General features: G+C 50.8%; 1 long non-coding RNA gene across 1 annotated transcript in view; it reads left to right on the top strand.

The window, feature by feature from the left end:
* The first annotated feature begins 17,674 nt into the window (after positions 1-17,674).
* Positions 17,675-18,232, top strand: part of LOC310845059 — a 482,739-nt gene continuing 482,181 nt past the window's right edge. Inside the window, exon 1 of the long non-coding RNA XR_014564439.1 lies at positions 17,675-17,736. This is a non-coding gene — a long non-coding RNA (uncharacterized lncRNA). The remainder of the gene's footprint in view (positions 17,737-18,232) is intronic.

Below are 18,232 nucleotides of genomic sequence, written 5' to 3'. Positions count from 1 at the left end.
AGAGATAATGGAACCGCAAGGCCGTGTGTACATTCCAGCGAGCCGCGTTGCGGAATATGTTTGAATAAGCTCAATAGTTTCCCTAATCCTTTTGTTATGATTGTTATTTGCCAAAAGGACTTCTGACGCAGGACCCAAAGCAGAAAAGGAGACGGGAGCGCTTGCTTCATTCCACGAAATTGGGGGGGGGGGGGGAGTGAACGTGCTGAGCTGGTGGGGGAACTGAGCCAGGGAACCAGGTAGAAAGCTTGGCACGAAGATTATCGTCAGCGCCAGACACTATCAGCACTTTCTTCAGCACTTTCTCAAAAGCATCTTTGTAGGGCCTGAAACTGGGGCCTGTTCCTGAGTCTGAAGCAAAATATTTGGCCTCGGATGGGCTTGCATAGACCTCCAAAGGTCATCGAGTCCCGCCCCCTGCAATGCAGGAATCACAACTAAAGAATCCCTTATAGTTGGCCATCCAACCCATTTGAAAACTTCCAAGGAAGGAGAGTCTACCACCTTCTGAGGGAGTTTCTTTTACTGTTGAACATCTCTTACTGCCAGAAAGTTCTTCTGCATCTTTAGTCAGAATCTCCCTTCTTGTCATTTGAAGCCATGGGTTCAAGTCCTCCCCTCCAGAACAGGAGAAAACAAACTTCTCCCTCTTCCATGTGACAGCCCTTGAGATATTTGAAGATGGTTATCCTATCTCCTCTCAGTCTCCTCTTCTCCAGGAACAGTCTGTGAGCACCTAGAAAGGAATGCTGTGATCACCAATAGTCAGCATGGATTTCTGAAAAATAAGTCGTGTCAGACTAACCTGATCTCATCTTTTGACAGAATTACAAGCCTGGTAGATGAAGGGAACGCAGTGGATGTAGCCTACCTTGATTTCAGCAAGGCATTTGACAAGGTGCCCCATGATATTCTTGTAAAGAAGCTGGTAAAATGCGGTCTTGACTATGCTACCACTCAGTGGATTTGTAACTGGCTGACTGACCGAACCCAAAGGGTGCTCATCAATGGTTCCTCTTCATCCTGGAGAAGAGTGACTAGTGGGGTGCCACAGGGTTCTGTCTTGGGCCCGGTCTTATTCAACACCTTTATCAACGACTTGGATGATGGACTCAAGGGCATCCTGATCAAATTTGCAGATGACACCAAACTGAGAGGGGTGGCTAACACCCCAGAGGACAGAATCACACTTCAAAACGACCTTGACAGATTAGAGAACTGGGCCAAAACAAACAAGATGAATTTTAACAGGGAGAAATGTAAAGTATTGCACTTGGGCAAAAAAAAATGAGAGGCACAAATACAAGATGGGTGATACCTGGCTTGAGAGCAGTACATGTGAAAAGGATCTAGGAGTCTTGGTTGACCACAAACTTGACATGAGCCAACAGTGTGACGCGGCAGCTAAAAAAGCCAATGCAATTCTGGGCTGCATCAATAGGAGTATAGCATCTAGATCAAGGGAAGTAATAGTGCCACTGTATTCTGCTCTGGTCAGACCTCACCTGGAGTACTGTGTCCAGTTCTGGGCACCACAGTTCAAGAAGGACACTGACAAACTGGAACGTGTCCAGAGGAGGGCAACCAAAATGGTCAAAGGCCTGGAAACGATGCCTTATGAGGAACGGCTAAGGGAGCTGGGCATGTTTAGCCTGGAGAAGAGGAGGTTAAGGGGTGATATGATAGCCATGTTCAAATATATAAAAGGATGTCACATAGAGGAGGGAGAAAGGTTGTTTTCTGCGTCTCCAGAGAAGCGGACATGGAGCAATGGATCCAAACTACAAGAAAGAAGATTCCACCTAAACATTAGGAAGAACTTCCTGACAGTAAGAGCTGTTCGACAGTGGAATTTGCTGCCAAGGAGTGTGGTGGAGTCTCCTTCTTTGGAGGTCTTTAAGCAGAGGCTTGACAACCATATGCCAGGAGTGCTCTGATGGTGTTTCCTGCTTGGCAGGGGGTTGGACTCGATGGCCCTTGGGGTCTCTTCCAACTCTATGATTCTATGAACATACCCAGCTCCTTCAACCGTTCCTCATCAGGCTTGATTTCCAGACCCTTCATCATCTTGGTGTCCCTCCTCTGCACACCTTCCAGCTTGTCAATATCCCCTTTAAACGGGGGAGCCCAGAACCAGAAGCCTGAACAAAGCAGAATGAACCAACTGTTTCCTTTATGAAATGAGGAGGATCTCAGAAACAGCCCAGAAGACTCGTTTCTTCCCTCCTCCTTTTCCCAGTGTCCCTCCACCCCCTGTCACTTTTTCTTCAAGGAGTCATTTAAAAACCCAGCACATCACATTTGCCGTAACAAATATTCTCATGTCGGTTCACAATTGCTTGGAACGTAGCGGGGAACAGTGCAGATCTATCAATCCCCCAGGTGGAGAGCCAGGCTGCTTTCCAAGATAACAGCCTTCTCCTTCGGCGCGTCACAGGGGACGGGAAAGAACGCTTCTCCTGAAAAAGGTTTAATCTGCTTTCCCCCCACGCCCCACTGGCAGAGCTCTGCCTGCCTGGCCCCAGGGAGGCCGCCATTGTGATGGCGCAGCAAAGAGCTGCTGGAGACACAGAGCTGCGCCTTCCATCCGGGGGCTGCATCCTTTGCACGGCGGGATCTGACTTTGTCAACAGATTTGGGATTTGTGTCGACATGTTTGGTATTCTTCGGGGCATCTAGGAAGGAACTTGGAAGGTGTACCTTTGGGGCTCCCCCCCCCCCTGTTATGTGCTGAGTTGAATAGGATCCAGAATGCAGCAGTCTGATTGGTCCTAGAACAATAGGATTCAGAATGCAGCAGTTTGATTGGTCCTAGAACAATGGGATCCAGAATGCAGCAGTCTGATTGGTCCTAGAACAATAGGATTCAGAATGCAGCAGTTTGATTGGTCCTAGAACAATGGGATCCAGAATGCAGCAGTCTGATTGGTCCTAGAACAATAGGATCCAGAATGCAGCTGCCTGATTGGTCCGCAGGAGCCACCCAATCCAGCTCCAGGTGGAAGTGAATCCACAACCTGATTGGCCTACAGGAGAATCCCGGAATTAGCCCATCACGTGGGGCCCATTGTGTAAATAATGTATATAAACCAGACACTTTGGGGGAACTTGCATTCCTCCTCACCACTATGAGCTGAATAAAGAGCAGGAAATCCACTCTTGACTCCGAGTATATTTCCAGATAACAACAGACACACCTGTGTTGTGGAAGGATGCTGAGCATCTGAAGTTGAGCCAGACCATCGGTGCCTTTGGTCTCTGTGGGTCAGGGGTTCCAGCGCTTACCCAGGGCAGATAGAAGAAAGCCCTTCTTTGCACAGCGCATACTGAAACTACAGAACTCCCTGCCACTTTCAATGGTTTCTAGCTGCAACGGCTATGTTCTGCAGGAGGCAGCCATGCTTCTGAATCCCAGTTGCTGGAGACCACAGGAGGGGAGAGTTGCCCTTGTGTTTGAATCCTGCTTGCTGGTTTCCCACAAGCATCTTTTATTTCACTTCCCTCCCCCTCCCCTTTTATGAAGATTACCCGCTCTGAGACCCCACAACTAATTCTCCCCTGGCCTCCTCGCTGGCCCAAGTAGGACTAATTCAGCCAGCTAGCCCTGGGGATTATCTAATGCTTATTAGATGGATTTCCCCTAAATTGATTTTTGAACTTTGAATTTTATTGTTATTCATGTTTTTATACTGCATTTTATGCTGCTTTTACAATTACCGTTAGTGTTGTTAGCCGCCCTGAGCCCGTTTTTGAACCAGAAAGGGTGGGGTATAAATTAAAATTTATTATTTATTATTATTATCTGGTTGGCCACTTTGGGAAGAAGATGCTGGACTGGCTTTTCCTTGGAATGAAGATCCCTGGGGTCTGTGGCGTCTTTAGGATATATGGTTTTATTTACACATATATGCAACTTGAGCATTGGACGGAGGGGCTCCCAGCACCGACACCCCAACAGATCTCACCTCTCCATTTGTCACAGCTCTGGATCCAGCACAGAGCAAAAGGTATCTCTCTGTTTGCAGCTTCTAGCACTCAGCTTTTCTGCTCCCCAACCCTCACAACTTCTCTGGCTATTTTTATCTTCTTCCTAGGACCACATAGGGACGCGGGTGGCGCTGTGGGTTAAACCACAGAGCCTAGGTGTAATGGTTCTAGGGGTTGCTCGTGCGTAAATCGGTGCCACACCTGGCTTGGTTGCCTGAGTGAACCCTTTCTGTCCGGACAGCCACTCGACCACGGCTGTCTCAATCGCTGGCAGAATCCGTCAGTGGGCGTTTCTTGAACTTCTTCCAGCAAAGAGGATCTTTGATGCCTAGTCTCCGCCTACTCTCCCAGAATGGAAGCCTACTGCGCAAGGAAGGTGTGGGCAGTAGAGGACCCGTGCTCTCCCTGCTGGTCTCCGGTGAGGATTCCTGGAGCCACCTCGCCGATTCCCCCATCTGCCCCCCTTCTCCACTGGTGCTACGCTGATTTCCTTCCCCAGAAGATGGGCTGCTTCTCTCCCTCCCGGGACACTCTCCGGAATCCCTCTGGAGCCCTCCCTCTCCCCCTGGCTCCGATGGCAGTTCCCTGACACTAGGACTTGCTGATCAGAAGGTCGGCGGTTTGAATCCCTGCGACAGGGTGAGCTCCCGTTGCTCGGTCCCTGCTTCTGCCAACCTAGCAGTTCGAAAGCACGTCAAAGTGCAAGTAGATAAATAGGTACTGCTCCGGCGGGAAGGGAAACGGTGTTTCTGTGCGCTGCTCTGGTTTGCCAGAAGCAGCTTAGTCATGCTGGCCACTTGACCCGGAAGCTGTACGCCAGCTTCCTCAGCCAATAAAGTGAGATGAGCGCTGCAACCCCAGAGTCGGTCACGACTGGACCTAATGGTCAGGCGTCCCTTTACATTTAGGACCACACAGCTTCTATTCAGGTGTGGGAACTGGGGGGAAATGCGAACCCCGCCTTCCTGGAGAGCAACAGTGTTCAGTTCATCCTTTGAGATGCCGATGTGCATTTAACTGGGAACGGAAAGCTATTACCTTAACAAAGGGCCTGCTGGCTTTTTTACATTCTGCTTGGGCAGATACTGGGTTGCAGGTTCTGGAAGGAGACCCAGAGCACCATGCCATTGTTGTCTCAGGAGACAATGGAGGAGTGTGCCTTTGAGGGTGAAGAAAAAGACCATTGGAGAGTTACAACGCCTGCAGTGGCTGTAGAGACCCGATAGGGGAGAGACATGTGCTGTTGCAGCTGGGGCAGAGGAAGAAGTCCGGTTGTGCTGATACAGATACCCCAGGGCATTTCTCCTCCTCTCTGCGCTCCTCCCAGCAGTCATTCCTCCTCTGCTCGCTGCTGTGGGTGCAGGACCTGACTGGTTCTCCAGGTGCAGCAACTGGGGTTGACATTGCCTGTCTTCATGTTGCATCATTCATCATCATCATCATCATCATCATCATCATCATCATATTTGTACCCTGCCCATCTGGCTGGCTTTCCCCAGCCACTCAAGAGAACTAATGAACACTATGCTGCGAGGCAACAGCTAATGTGCTATGAGAAACAAGTTCTTGTTATTTATTCCATCAGTGTGCAAGAGCATTGCAAAATTTAAGAGGATAGGTCCCGCACCAAGGAGCATACAATGCAACAATCTAATCTTATTATTATGAATTATTATTCTATCAACATGCAAGCACTAATACAAAATTCTTCTATGACAGCAGCTGCTATGACTACTGTTTCCATCAGTCTGCAGTCTGCAATGAGGCCGCCACGGAGTCCAGCTTGAGCCTTGCACCACCAGTGACCTGTCCGGTCAAGGGCCGTTGACCAGCCATACTCGGAAGTCCACCACAGGCTGTGTAAATCTCCTCTGGAGGTGGTGGACTCTCCTTCCTTGGAGGTTTTTGAGGAGGCTGGATGGCCATCGGTCAGAGATGCTTTGCTTGAGATTCCTGCATCGCAGGAGGCTGGACTAGAGGACCTTTGGGGTCCCTTCCCACTCTACAACTCGGTGATTCTACGACTGCAAGCCCAGGGTGGTGGTTTCTGAGCTCCTGGAAAGCCACAATATGCCCATGTTGTAAACAAAAATCTGCCCTTTTTTCCCTTATGGGGTATCCAAGAGCCCATATAGAGTCCTTAAGTAGGTTCCTTATTGGTAGGAGAAAATAACAGAGGCCAACCAGAGAATATGCTTTTATAGGCAGCCGGCTGTCAACATTGTAGCAACAACAGCCCAGAGTTCCCGCCTAAAATAACTGACGTGGACCTGAGTGAAAACTATCTACAGACCTGAGTGAAAACTATATACAGTATCCCCCTGCTGGCCCAGGGTGAAACTTCACTACATAAAACCCCTCCCCACCGAGATAAGGCGTTAGTTACAATCGTAATGGTTTCCTTATATACAGCACTACGCGTAATGGTTCAATTAGGCACAAAAGCATATTGGTTACATTTTCCATACTTAGACCAACAGTGATACATGTCCAACAACATAGTCCTTTAAATAAGTTGGGCGCTTGGGAACTCTGCCAGACCGCCGGGGACTGGTAGCCAAGTCCGGAGGGCCACACAGTTCTTGCTGAGGCTGTGGTGCGACCCTAGGTGGCGTTGGAACCAACTCCCCTGGATCCGCTGCTGTGGGTGGAGCCTCCGCAAGTGGAGTGGTCTGAGTCTGTGGTAAGTCTGGCAGACCCTCTGAAGCGGCTTGGTTCGGCTCCACGCTGGCAGTTTGCGAGGGAGGTGTAGGTGGGGCCTCGCCATCAGTACGTGTCTCTTCTGGAGCCGCAAGCGCAGTTGGGGGCACCTCGGTAGTGTCCAAGTCCCCAACCCTGTGCCTAAGCTGGTCTATGTGCCGTCGCCACAAGCGTCCGTCTTCGAGTGCCACCTGGTACGAGCGAGGTCCAGTGACTCCCACTACTGTGGCTGGCACCCAAGGAATGTCCCTCACATAGTTCCGGGCAAAGACCTGGTTTCCTGGGACAAATGACCGTGGCGCGTTGGCACAGCCTGGGGGTTCAGCCACGGCAAAGTCCGGGTGTAGCCGGTCGAGCGGTGACCTGAGGCGGCGGCCCATAAGCAGTTCAGCAGGACTCCTCCCTGTAGCCGCATGAGGGGTGATGTGTTGCACGAACAAGTATTCGGCGACCCGCTCATGCCAGTCTCCCCGGTCCAGGTGCGCCAGTGCCTCTTTTGCCGAGCGCACCATTCTTTCCGCTTGCCCATTGCTGGATGGATGAAAGGGTGCCGTTAGGGCATGGCGGATGCCCAGTCCCAAAAGATACCGCTCAAACATGCCTGACGTGAACTGCGGTCCGTTGTCAGAGACAAGGACATCAGGACACCCATGCGTTGCAAACAGGCCTCGCAGTACCCGGATGACAGCTTCGGTAGTGGTGGAGGGCATCAGGGCGACCTCCAGCCATTTGGAATAGGCGTCCACCACTACCATAAAGGTCCGGCCGTGAAAGGGGCCAGCCAGATCGATGTGCACCCTCGACCAGGGTGTCTTTGGCGTCTCCCAGGTGTGTCCCTTAGCTGCCGGTGGTGCAGGCCTCGACTCTTGGCACGCTTGACAGGCGGACACCCAGGCAGTGATGGCATCGTCCATATTAGGCCACCAGACGTAACACCGAGCCAACGCCTTCATTTTGACAATTCCCGGGTGGCCAACGTGCAGAGCCTCCAGGACGCGCTGAGGGAGTCCCTGGGGAATCACGACGCGGTCTCCCCACAGCAGACAGCCACGATGAGCTGAGAGTTCATGTTGTCTGGTTGCGAAGGGCTGGAACTCTGATGCATCAACCCTTGTGGCCACCCCTTCCACACCCAGTTGAGCACCCAGCTGATGGTGCGATCCTGGGCAGACGCGGAGGCCACAGTGGCAGCCGATACAGGCGCTGCCGGAAGATCCTCAATCAGAAGGAGCGATGAAGCTGGAGCCGGGTCTTCCACAAATGCTGGAAGAGGGCAACGGCTGAGGGTGTCGGCATGGCCCATCGATTTCCCCGGGCGATGGATGAGCCGGTAGTGGTAGGCAGCCAGGAAAACAGTCCATCGCAGCATGCGTGGCGAGAGGACCGGTGGAGTTGGACGATCACCGGCGAGGAGGCCCAGGAGTGGCTTGTGGTCAGTGATGAGGTCAAAAGTCCTGCCATAGAGGTATTCATGGAACCTCTTCACTCCAGCCACAAGTGCCAATGCCTCCTTGTCGAGCTGGCTGTAATTCCGTTCCGTCGGAGATAGCGTCCTGGAAAAGTAGGCGAGCGGTGCTTCTCTTCCGTCTGGAAAACGGTGACTAAGGACAGCACCGATGCCAAAAGGTGAGGCGTCGCAGGCAAGGACCAGCGGCCTGGATTCACTGTACTGTACCAGCACACTGTCTGATGAAAGGAGAGCCTTGACCGCGTTGAAGGCCGCCGTCTCCCGATGACCCCAGGCCCAAGGCGTCTTAGTGCTAAGGAGTCGGTGAAGAGGCTCAGCCACTGTGGCTTTGTGGGGCAGGAACATGTTATAAAAGTTCAGCAGCCCCAGGAACGCCTGCAACTCCGTCTTGTTCTTTGGGGTGGGGGCCTGCTGGATAGCGTGGATCTTGGATGTGGTCGGGTGAAGGCCGGAGGCATCGATAAGATAGCCCAGGAACTCTACCTGTGGAACGGCGATCTGGCACTTCTCCCTCTTTACCTTGAGCCCGGCCTCTTGGAACCTGGTCAGCACGACATGGAGGCGCTCGAACAGCTGCTGGTGTGAGTCTGCAGACACCAAGACGTCATCAAAATATGGTACCACGCCCGGAAGCCCTTGCTCCATAAGGCTTTGGAAGATGCCAGGAGCCACACTCACCCCGAACTGCAACCGGCGGCAACGGAATGCCCCCCGGTGGGTGACGATTGTCTGGGCTTCAGCAGTGGCATCATCGACTGGCAGTTGTTGATAGGCTTGGGCAAGGTCCAGCTTAGCGAAGACCTTACCCTCACCCAGGGAATGCAGCAGGTGTTGGACAACAGGAACCGGATAAGCGTGCTGCTGAAGTGCCTTGTTGATCGTGCACTTGTAGTCAGCGCAGATTCTCACCGACCCATCTGGCTTGACAGGCGTGACGATGGGGGTTTCCCACTTGGCGTGGTCAACCGGCTCCAAAACTCCTTGGGCGATCAGTTTGTCCAGTTGTTCGTCCACCTTAGCCTTGAGAGCAAACGGAACCCGGCGTGGCTTTAGCTTGTGGATCAAGGCTAAAGGAGATGGGCGTACCTGTATATTGCCCCAAGGTGCCGTCAAAAACCTCGGCAAAGTCTTTCACCAGACCCTCAGTCTCTGCGTTAGAGATGCAGTTGATGCCGGTGACTTCCAGGCCGAGGGCATCAAACCAGTCTAGCCCTAGGAGGCTTGGCCGCTGACCTTCGACCACCACCAACCGGAGCAGGCCCGAAAAATCCTTGAAGGCGATCCGGAACCGGCCAACGCCTACCACGGGAATGTCGTTTCCCTGGTAGTCTCTCAGGTGTACGCGGTGAGAGTCGAGTTGCCTTTTGGACACTCTGGGTACCAGTCTTTTGATGGTGCTCCGTGACACGATGGACAGGGCAGACCCGGTGTCGATCTCCATGTCACATGGAGCTCCTTCAATGAGCACCGTGACGTTCAGCTTGCGTCGCGTAGGCGAGTCGGTTTGGCCAATCGTGGTTCCAGACGGGCAGCGGCAGTTGGTGAGAGCGAAACAACTTTCCTTGGCAGACTGGAGTGAAGACTTGGACTTGCGAGTCGATGAAGGGGGGGTGTCAGACGGAGCCGATCGGCAGATCTTAGCGATGTGGCCCCTTCTGGAACACTTCCTACAGATGGCGTCTCTGAATCGACACTTGGCACGGGAATGGTTGCCTCCGCAGCCGGCACATTCCGGTTGGCCCTTGGACTTCTGTTGGAACTTCCTGCGCTCCCGCTTTGTCTGGTGCACGTCATCGCCTTCACTGGAGGATGCCTCATCACTGCTGGCCTCTTCATGATGCACCGGAACTGGCTCCCTAGCAAGACGCGGGCTGCTGGACTTGCGGATCGCCTGGGCCACAGCCTCCTCAATGGCTTTCTGCAGCGTGAGGTCTGGCTTGGCGAGGAGATACCGTTGCAGATGGATGTCCCGGACCCCGCAGACGATTCGATCCATCAGGGCATCGTCTAAGTCTTGGAACTCACAGTGCATTGCAGCCTGTCGCAGGGCGGTGGTGTAGTTGTTGATTGACTCCCCCTCTGCCTGGTTCCGGTGGTAGAACGCATGGCGGGCAGCAATCTTGGACGGCTTTGGTGCGTAGTGGTTGCGGAGCTTCTCTTGGATCGTGTCCCATGGTGTTGCCTGGACTGCTTCAGGCGCAACCGGCGATCTCCGGCATTGAATGTGTTGGTCTCGTGTGGGGCACCAAGGAGAGCTTGGCTGTCTGGCTGGTGTACCGACCACCCAGCACACCTGCAGCCACCCTGTCAGACCTGCTGGAGGTGGTGGCAGGCTGGGCCTTGGAGTTCCCAAACCTACTGGTTTTGGGAGACTTCAATGTCCATGCCGATGCCGCTCCCTCCTCACAGGCTCTGGACCTAGTGACTTCCATGGCAACACTAGGGCTCTCCCAGGTTGTTTTGGGCCCTACCCATCAAGCAGGCCACATGCTGGATCTGATCTTTGGGGCTGGCATAGATGTGATCATGCTCCCTGCTGTGGAAGTGCCATGGTCTGATCACTACGCTCTGAAAGCCAAGATTGACTTCCCGCTCCTCCCTGGCTCGGGTGGCGAACCTATTTGGGCTCGTCCGCGAAAACTGATGAATCCTGATAGATTCCGACAAGCCTTGCGGGACCCTGCTCCTCCTGGCGACTCATTAGATGACCTTGTTGAGGACTGGAATAACCGGCTCTTGGCAGCCATTGATGAGATCGCACCTAAGCGCCCTCTGCGACCCCGTCGAAACTGGGCCCCTTGGTTTACTGAGGAGCTCCGGAAAATGAAGCGGGATCTCAGACGGCTAGAGCGAGTATGGCGACGGACTCGTGACGGAGCCTCAAGAACATCTTATGGGACGCTTATGAAAGCCTATGAGATGGCTATGAAAGCTGCTAAGAAATCTTACTTTGCAGCTTCCATTGCATCCGCTAGCTCTCGCCTGGCACAACTTTTTAGAATAATTAGGTCAATAACGTCCTTAAGAGGACAATCAAATTTAAGCACAAATTCGACCCACAGCTGTGAGGCATTCGCGAGTTTTTTTGCGGATAAAGTCCTATTGCTCCGCTGTGACCTCCCTGCCAATTTAGATACAGTGACTGAACTGGAGGCCCCTCGAATGACTTCAGGTCCAGTGTTGGACCATTTCGATCGGATACTCCCTACTGATGTGGATAGATTCCTCCAAGTTAGTAGGCCCACCACCTGCCTCCTTGATCCGTGCCCGTCTTGGCTGATTAGGGAGTGTCCAGATGTTGCGCGGACCCCTCTGGTTGAAATTATCAATTTGTCCCTTGACACGGGGACATTCCCAGGGGAACTGAAGGAGGCAGTGGTGTGTCCACTCTTAAAAAAAACTTCATTAGATCCCTTAGACCTATCCAATTACCGCCCAGTTTCAAATCTCCCATACCTGGGTAAGGTAATTGAGAGAGCGGTTGCTGAGCAGCTTGGTAGGTTTCTGGAGGAAACATCGGCATTAGATCCATTTCAGTCCGGTTTCCGTCCTGGTTTTGGGACGGAGACGGCTCTGGTTGCCTTAACAGACGATCTCCGTAGACAACTGGATCGAGGCGGGTCAGGACTGCTGATCCTTTTAGATTTGTCAGCAGCCTTTGACATGGTTGATCATGATCTTCTGGACCACCGCCTCGCAGACGTGGGGATACAGGGCATAGCCCGTAACTGGTTGTGCTCTTTTATCTCTGGTCGGGGACAGAGGGTGGCACTAGGGAGGGAAATGTCATCGCGCCATTCCTTGGTGTGTGGAGTGCCGCAGGGCGCAATTCTCTCCCCGATGCTTTTTAACATCTCTATGTGCCCCCTTGCCCAGATTATCCGGAGCTTTGGGCTGGGCTGTCACCAATATGCTGATGACACTCAGCTCTATCTGCTGATGGATGGCCACACCGACTCGGCCCCAAACACATTGACCAGATGCTTGGAAGCTGTGGCTGGATGGTTTCGTGGGAGCCGATTGAAACTAAATCCTTCGAAGACAGAGGTCCTATGGCTAGGTCGGGATGGCATGGGGATGAGGGACCAACTCCCTTCTCTTGCGGGGGCCCAATTAGTGCCATTGCCTTCCGTTAAGAGTTTGGGTGTAATCCTTGACGCCTCCCTTTCCATGGAGGCGCAAGTTACAGCAACAGCCAAGGCGACATTTTTCCACCTTCGCCGCATCAAGCAGTTGGTCCCTTACCTTTCCCGCCCTGACTTGGCCACAGTGATCTATGCGACGGTCATCTCCAGGCTTGACTACTGTAATTCGCTCTACGCGGGGCTGCCCTTGAAGCTGTCCCAGAAACTCCAGCGGGTACAGAATGCTGCAGCGAGGCTCCTCACGGGGTCTCTGCCATGGGAGCATATTCACCCAGTGCTTTTCAAGCTGCACTGGCTCCCGGTGGAGTACAGGGTCAGATTTAAGGTGCTGCTTTTGACCTTTAAAGCCCTTCACGGCCTAGGACCCTCGTACCTCCGGGACCGCCTCTCCTGGTATGCCCCACGGAGAGCCTCAAGGTCCATAAATAATAACACCCTAGTGGTCCCGGGCCCTAAGGAAGTTAGATTGGCTTCAACCAGAGCCAGGGCCTTTTCAACTCTGGCCCCGGCCTGGTGGAACGCTCTGCCTCATGAGACCAGGGCCCTGCAGGATCTGATTTCTTTCCGCAGGGCCTGTAAGACAGAGTTGTTCCGCCTGGCCTTTGGCTTGGAGCCAGTTTGATTCCCTCCCTCCCCCCCTCTCTCTTTTTCCCCCTTCTTTTCCTTCTCCTCCTGCGATGAGGCTACATTTTAATATTTTAATGTTCCATTATTTTAATTGTTGTGTTTTATTTTTGTTTTTAAGTTTGTAATCATTCATCTTGTTTTTTATTATTGCTTGTAAGCCGCTCTGAGCCCGGCCTTGGCTGGGGAGGGCGGGGTATAAATAAATTATTATTATTATTATTATTATTATTATTATTATTATTATTATTATAACCAATGCTCGGGCCGTCTCAAACACCTCAGGCCCACAGAGGCTGAGGAATAGGCCCCGCTTACGATCCTTTGATACTGCTGTCAGCTCGTTGGCTTGGAGGTAGCAGTCGAACCGAGCGAGGTAGGAGTCCCATGATTCAGAGGCTGGCGCAAACGGCGGTAGAGGCACAAGTGAAGCCATGATTCCGATGCCGGCGTGAAGGGCGATGGATGGAACACAGTGCTCTAGCCAGAACAGTCAGCTCTGAATTGGTTCTGTCCAGTGATTTCGCTCCGTGATTCAGCTCAGTGATTCAGTTCAGTTCAGAGGCTGGCCGCATCTGGCTGTGCTCTGATGTCCATCGATCCCATCCTCGTCGCCAGTGTTAAGTTGTGGGTTGACATAGCCGACGACACAGCAATTTCTCCAAATAGCTCTTTATTTCGTAAGCTGGAATAGAACTGACTGCAAACAGCTCAGCCGGCCTGCTTTTATAGGCAGCCGGCTGTCAACATTGTAGCAACAACAGCCCAGAGTTCCCGCCTAAAATAACTGACGTGGACCTGAGTGAAAACTATCTACAGATCTGAGTGAAAACTATATACAGTATCCCCCTGCTGGCCCAGGGTGAAACTTCACTACATAACAGTGGACTCTCCTTCCTTGGAGGTTTTTGAGGAGGCTGGATGGCCATCGGTCAGAGATGCTTTGCTTGAGATTCCTGCATCGCAGGAGGCTGGACTAGAGGACCTTTGGGGTCCCTTCCCACTCTACAACTCGGTGATTCTACGACTGCAAGCCCAGGGTGGTGGTTTCTGAGCTCCTGGAAAGCCACAATATGCCCATGTTGTAAACAAAAATCTGCCCTTTTTTCCCTTATGGGGTATCCAAGAGCCCATATAGAGTCCTTAAGTACGTTCCTTATTGGTAGGAGAAAATAACAGAGGCCAACCAGAGAATATTGAGAAGCAAAGCAGCTAGTAAGCCTGATCTTTATTGATCTGTTGCAACAGGGTGCTCACTCACCCCATGCAGGAGGGAGGAGGAACCAGAACCCAGGTGTGCCCGCCCTTATATAGGCATTTTAAATTGCCCCCCTTGGAGTCCAAGTCCACCCCCAGAAACATCATACCTATATTACAGAAAGGGCGGTCTACAGCAGAAATCTGAGTGCTTTGTTTACCTCATAATCTGAGTGCTTTGTTTACCTCCTGTCTGCCAGGTTACCTGTTTAATGGTCACTTGATTGGATTGCCTGGGGAGCCTGGCCAGTCTTTTGTAATGATAAATACTTTACTTAGTTCCTGAGCCAGGTCACAGGCTCACACCCTATTCATATCTTAAATGTGCCCTTAAGACAGGATTTGTGAAGGAAAAGACAATGGGGAGGTTTTTCCATTTTCCTTTGACCTTGCAAAGAAAATATTTGGTCTTTTTGGGATTAAAAAATGGTTTCATGTTGGTCTTCCTGTGCTGATCTATGTACGTGCTTGGTTGGTACATTTATGAACTCTCCGTCTGACCTCAGGCCAGCATCATTCTCTGAAAAACAGAGAAAGGGCCTCTGTCTCTTCCTGGCTTGTCGGCTGGCCTGTCATCACAATTCAATTTCTCACCTTCTCGTGGAGCGGGGCAGTCACCCCAGACATGTTGGCTTAGCTTCCGTCATCAGGGATGACAAATACACCTGGCGGGATCTTCTCTGCAAGAGATCTTGAGCAGAGCTGGGGAGGGGGGAAAGCAGCAGCTATTTCTCTCTTTGGGGCTAAACAGTATTTCGTTGTCGCTCTTCTGATTGCAAGACAAGCACTGTGCTGGTCCTGTGGGTTAGGCGAGAGGCGAGGTCCAAGTCCGGTCTGTGGTCAAAGGTGCAAGGTGGAGCCAGTCCGTATGCATAAGTTGTTAGAAACTGCTTTTGAGATTGTATCTTGATACGTTCATTTTTAACACGTCTATTTTATACGTGTATTTTAACACATTTTAATCATATTAGATCTCTAGTCATATGGCACACTCATGCTAAGAATGCAAGGTGTTATGTACTGAGTTGAATAGGATCCAAAATGCAGGAGTCTGATTGGTCCTAGAACAATAGGAGCCAGAATGCAGCAGTCTGATTGGTCCACAGGAGCCACCCAATCCAGCTCCAGGTAGAAGTGAATCCACAAGCTGATTGGCCTACATGAGAATCCCGGAATCAGCCAATCACGTGGGGCCCATTGTGTAAATAATGTATATAAAGCAGACATTCTGGGGGAACTTGCATTCCTCCTCCCCACTATGAGCTGAATAAAGAGCATGAAATCCACTCTTGACTCTGTGTATATTTCACAAGGGTATTAAGATTAACATTTTTCCTCGCAGTAGGCAGACTTTAATTTTATGTTTTTAAAAGAAAACAAACAAACAAAAATGCCTAACAATATTGTTCTTCAATGCAAAAAATTAAAATCAACATGATGGATATAAAACGGGCAGAGTTGAGACCCACCCCCACTTACCCCCCCTCTCAGATATTGGTTAGCTCCGCTGTGCAAAAATAGTGTTACAAACATATTTTTGAGAGAGAGAGAGAGAGAGTTATCAGTAGGTTATATTGACACCATTAGAAAATGTACACTTTGTGAGGAGATCCAGTCCTTGAGATTTAAAAAACAGATTGCTTTTGGCTCCGAAGATGGATCTGCAATGCCAGAAAAAGCAAGGATGGGGATATTTTTTTTTGGAGGGGGGAGCACGTCTGTCGGGCACACATACTACAGTAATTACTGCAGCATTTTCTTTTCCAAATATGTACAAGCCTTCCTACAATATTTATGCTGCGTTCATGTCTCGCATCTGCAATGATACTGCATAATGCCTTCTGTTTTGTAATCTTCTCTTTCCTATTGCTATAAGTTGGGGGGGGGAGAGACCCCCCAAAAAACTAAATAAATTGACTGAATGTCAGAAACTAGCTAATATTTAGAATAGGGAGGGGAAATGCAGGCTGCATAACTGTGCCAGACTAGGAATCCCAGGGCTGCTTACGATGAAACAAGAGATTTTCAGAGATGAAACAAGAGAGGTTTTCAGGTCTACACAAAACAGGATTGCCATAAGTCCAGAATTTCCTGGACGTAGCCAGAACACGGCAGTCAGAAGGAGTGTCTGGGCAGAAATCACTTAAATGTCTGGGAAAATCCAGACGTATGGCAATCCATGTTGGAAGTCTAGATTTTGGCAAATTTCCATAAAAGAGTTCCTTAAAAAAAGATGATGATGAAGAAGTAGTAGTAGTAGTTTTGGACTTTTTTCTCCTCCTCCTCTTCTTCTTCTTCTTTGGAGATTTTGCAAAAACAGCCCAACAACTTTGGCCAATATATTTTTTTTAATTTGAAATTTGAAATATGGCTACCGCAGCACAAACAGGCCTTGCCCAGGTGCTGGGGAGAGGCCCAAGGGGACAGGACAAAGTGTCTTGGTTTTTGGGTAGGGGGTGTTCTGGGAAGAAGAAGGAGGTCAAGGGCAGAGCTCCATGAGCTGATAGACAGACCCAAACTCCACTGTGGGACTGGAGCTCAGAAGCTCCTTGGCTGCCGGCTGGAGAGGCTGCAACCTGGGACGTGAGTCCAAAAACGTTTTGAATACATTATCAACATTCAATGCTAGATGGCGTCAGAGAGCAAAAATATATTCTAAGCAATTTTTACATAGGGTTTTTTTCTTATAACAATTTAATTTCTGACTTATTTATAGCGTGTGTCCGCCCCCCCCCCCGCCCCGTGTGTAGATCTACCCTTGGAGACTGGAAGCCATGACTGCCTGCTATTTTGGACCCAAGCTTGCTGTATCTATGGGAGAAATCCTGGTCTATGACCGTAATAAACTGAAACTGAATCTATGGGAGGGGCGACGGGAGACGCTCTTGGGGTACCCCCTCCATGGCAGACTTCCAGGCGTAAATATGTGCTAATAAACCGTATTTCTTGAAGACGCTGGTCTCTGCTGTGCCTCGTTCTTCCCAATGGAAACGCAATTATCGGTGAGCGCCTGGGACCCCTGGCATGTCACACGACCCCTTGCCTGCCCTCCTGGCTGGGCTCAGCACCTGCGCCATCTCCCTCAACAAGCCTCGCTCTCTGACCTTGGAGAGCCAAAGGGAAAGCCCCCAGGTTCAGGGGCAGTCTACCTCTGAATACCAGATGGGAGGCAGCATTTCCTTGTTCACCTCGAGTGGCAAAATGCCTTGGGCCGGCCCTGCCAGTAGGCATGTGACGCTCTGCACAATACATTGGCTGGCCCTCCACACCCTTGCCGGCATCTAACCCAAAGACCTATTTTTGTAGCTTATTGAATGAGCTTACCAGGAATTTGGGGGGGTCACTGAAGGTCTCCCCAAGCCTCCTTGCCCTACTGCCAAGCTCAGCCCGCTGCTTAACCCGCCAGCAACCTGGACGTTTCGCCAGGTCTAAGATGTAAAATAAATGTTCATAAATGTACCAGGCAAACACATACATAAATATATAAACCGTATGTCTGAAACAGTACAGGAAAATAGTCTTGAAACCATTTTGTCTCTCCCAAATTGACCTCATGTGCTTCTCTGCAAGGAGGAAGGAAATGGGAAAACCTCCCCATTGTCTCTTTGCTCACAAATCCTGTCTCAAGGGCGTATCTGTGTATGAATAGGGTGAGCCTGTGACCTGGAGTCAGGAACTGAGTATTTACCATCACAAAAGAACGGCCGAGTTGCCCAGGTAATGCAATCGGTGACCATTATCAGGTATCCTGGCAGACAGGATTTCTGCCATAGACAACCTCCTGTGATGTATTTCTGTTGTAGACTGCCCCCCTTCAGTGATGTATGTATGATGTGTTGGGGGTGGCCTTGAGCTACCCCCCAATACATGTGGATGCAGGTGGCACTTTGGTGTAAACCACTGAGCCTAGGGCTTGCCGATCAGAAGATAGATAGATAGATAATACTTTATTCGGCTATAAGCCCACAAGGTAAAACAAATCAATAGATAAAATAGCATTTTGCAATCTAAAATATCAACTAAAATATTTCAACGCATAATCTCCTTCACA

This window comes from Podarcis gaigeae (genome assembly GCF_964106915.1).
Source record: "Podarcis gaigeae genome assembly, chromosome: 1".
Lineage (NCBI taxonomy): Eukaryota > Metazoa > Chordata > Lepidosauria > Squamata > Lacertidae > Podarcis > Podarcis gaigeae.
Note: the sequence above shows the minus strand (reverse complement) of the source record. Positions and strands in the feature narration are given on the sequence as shown.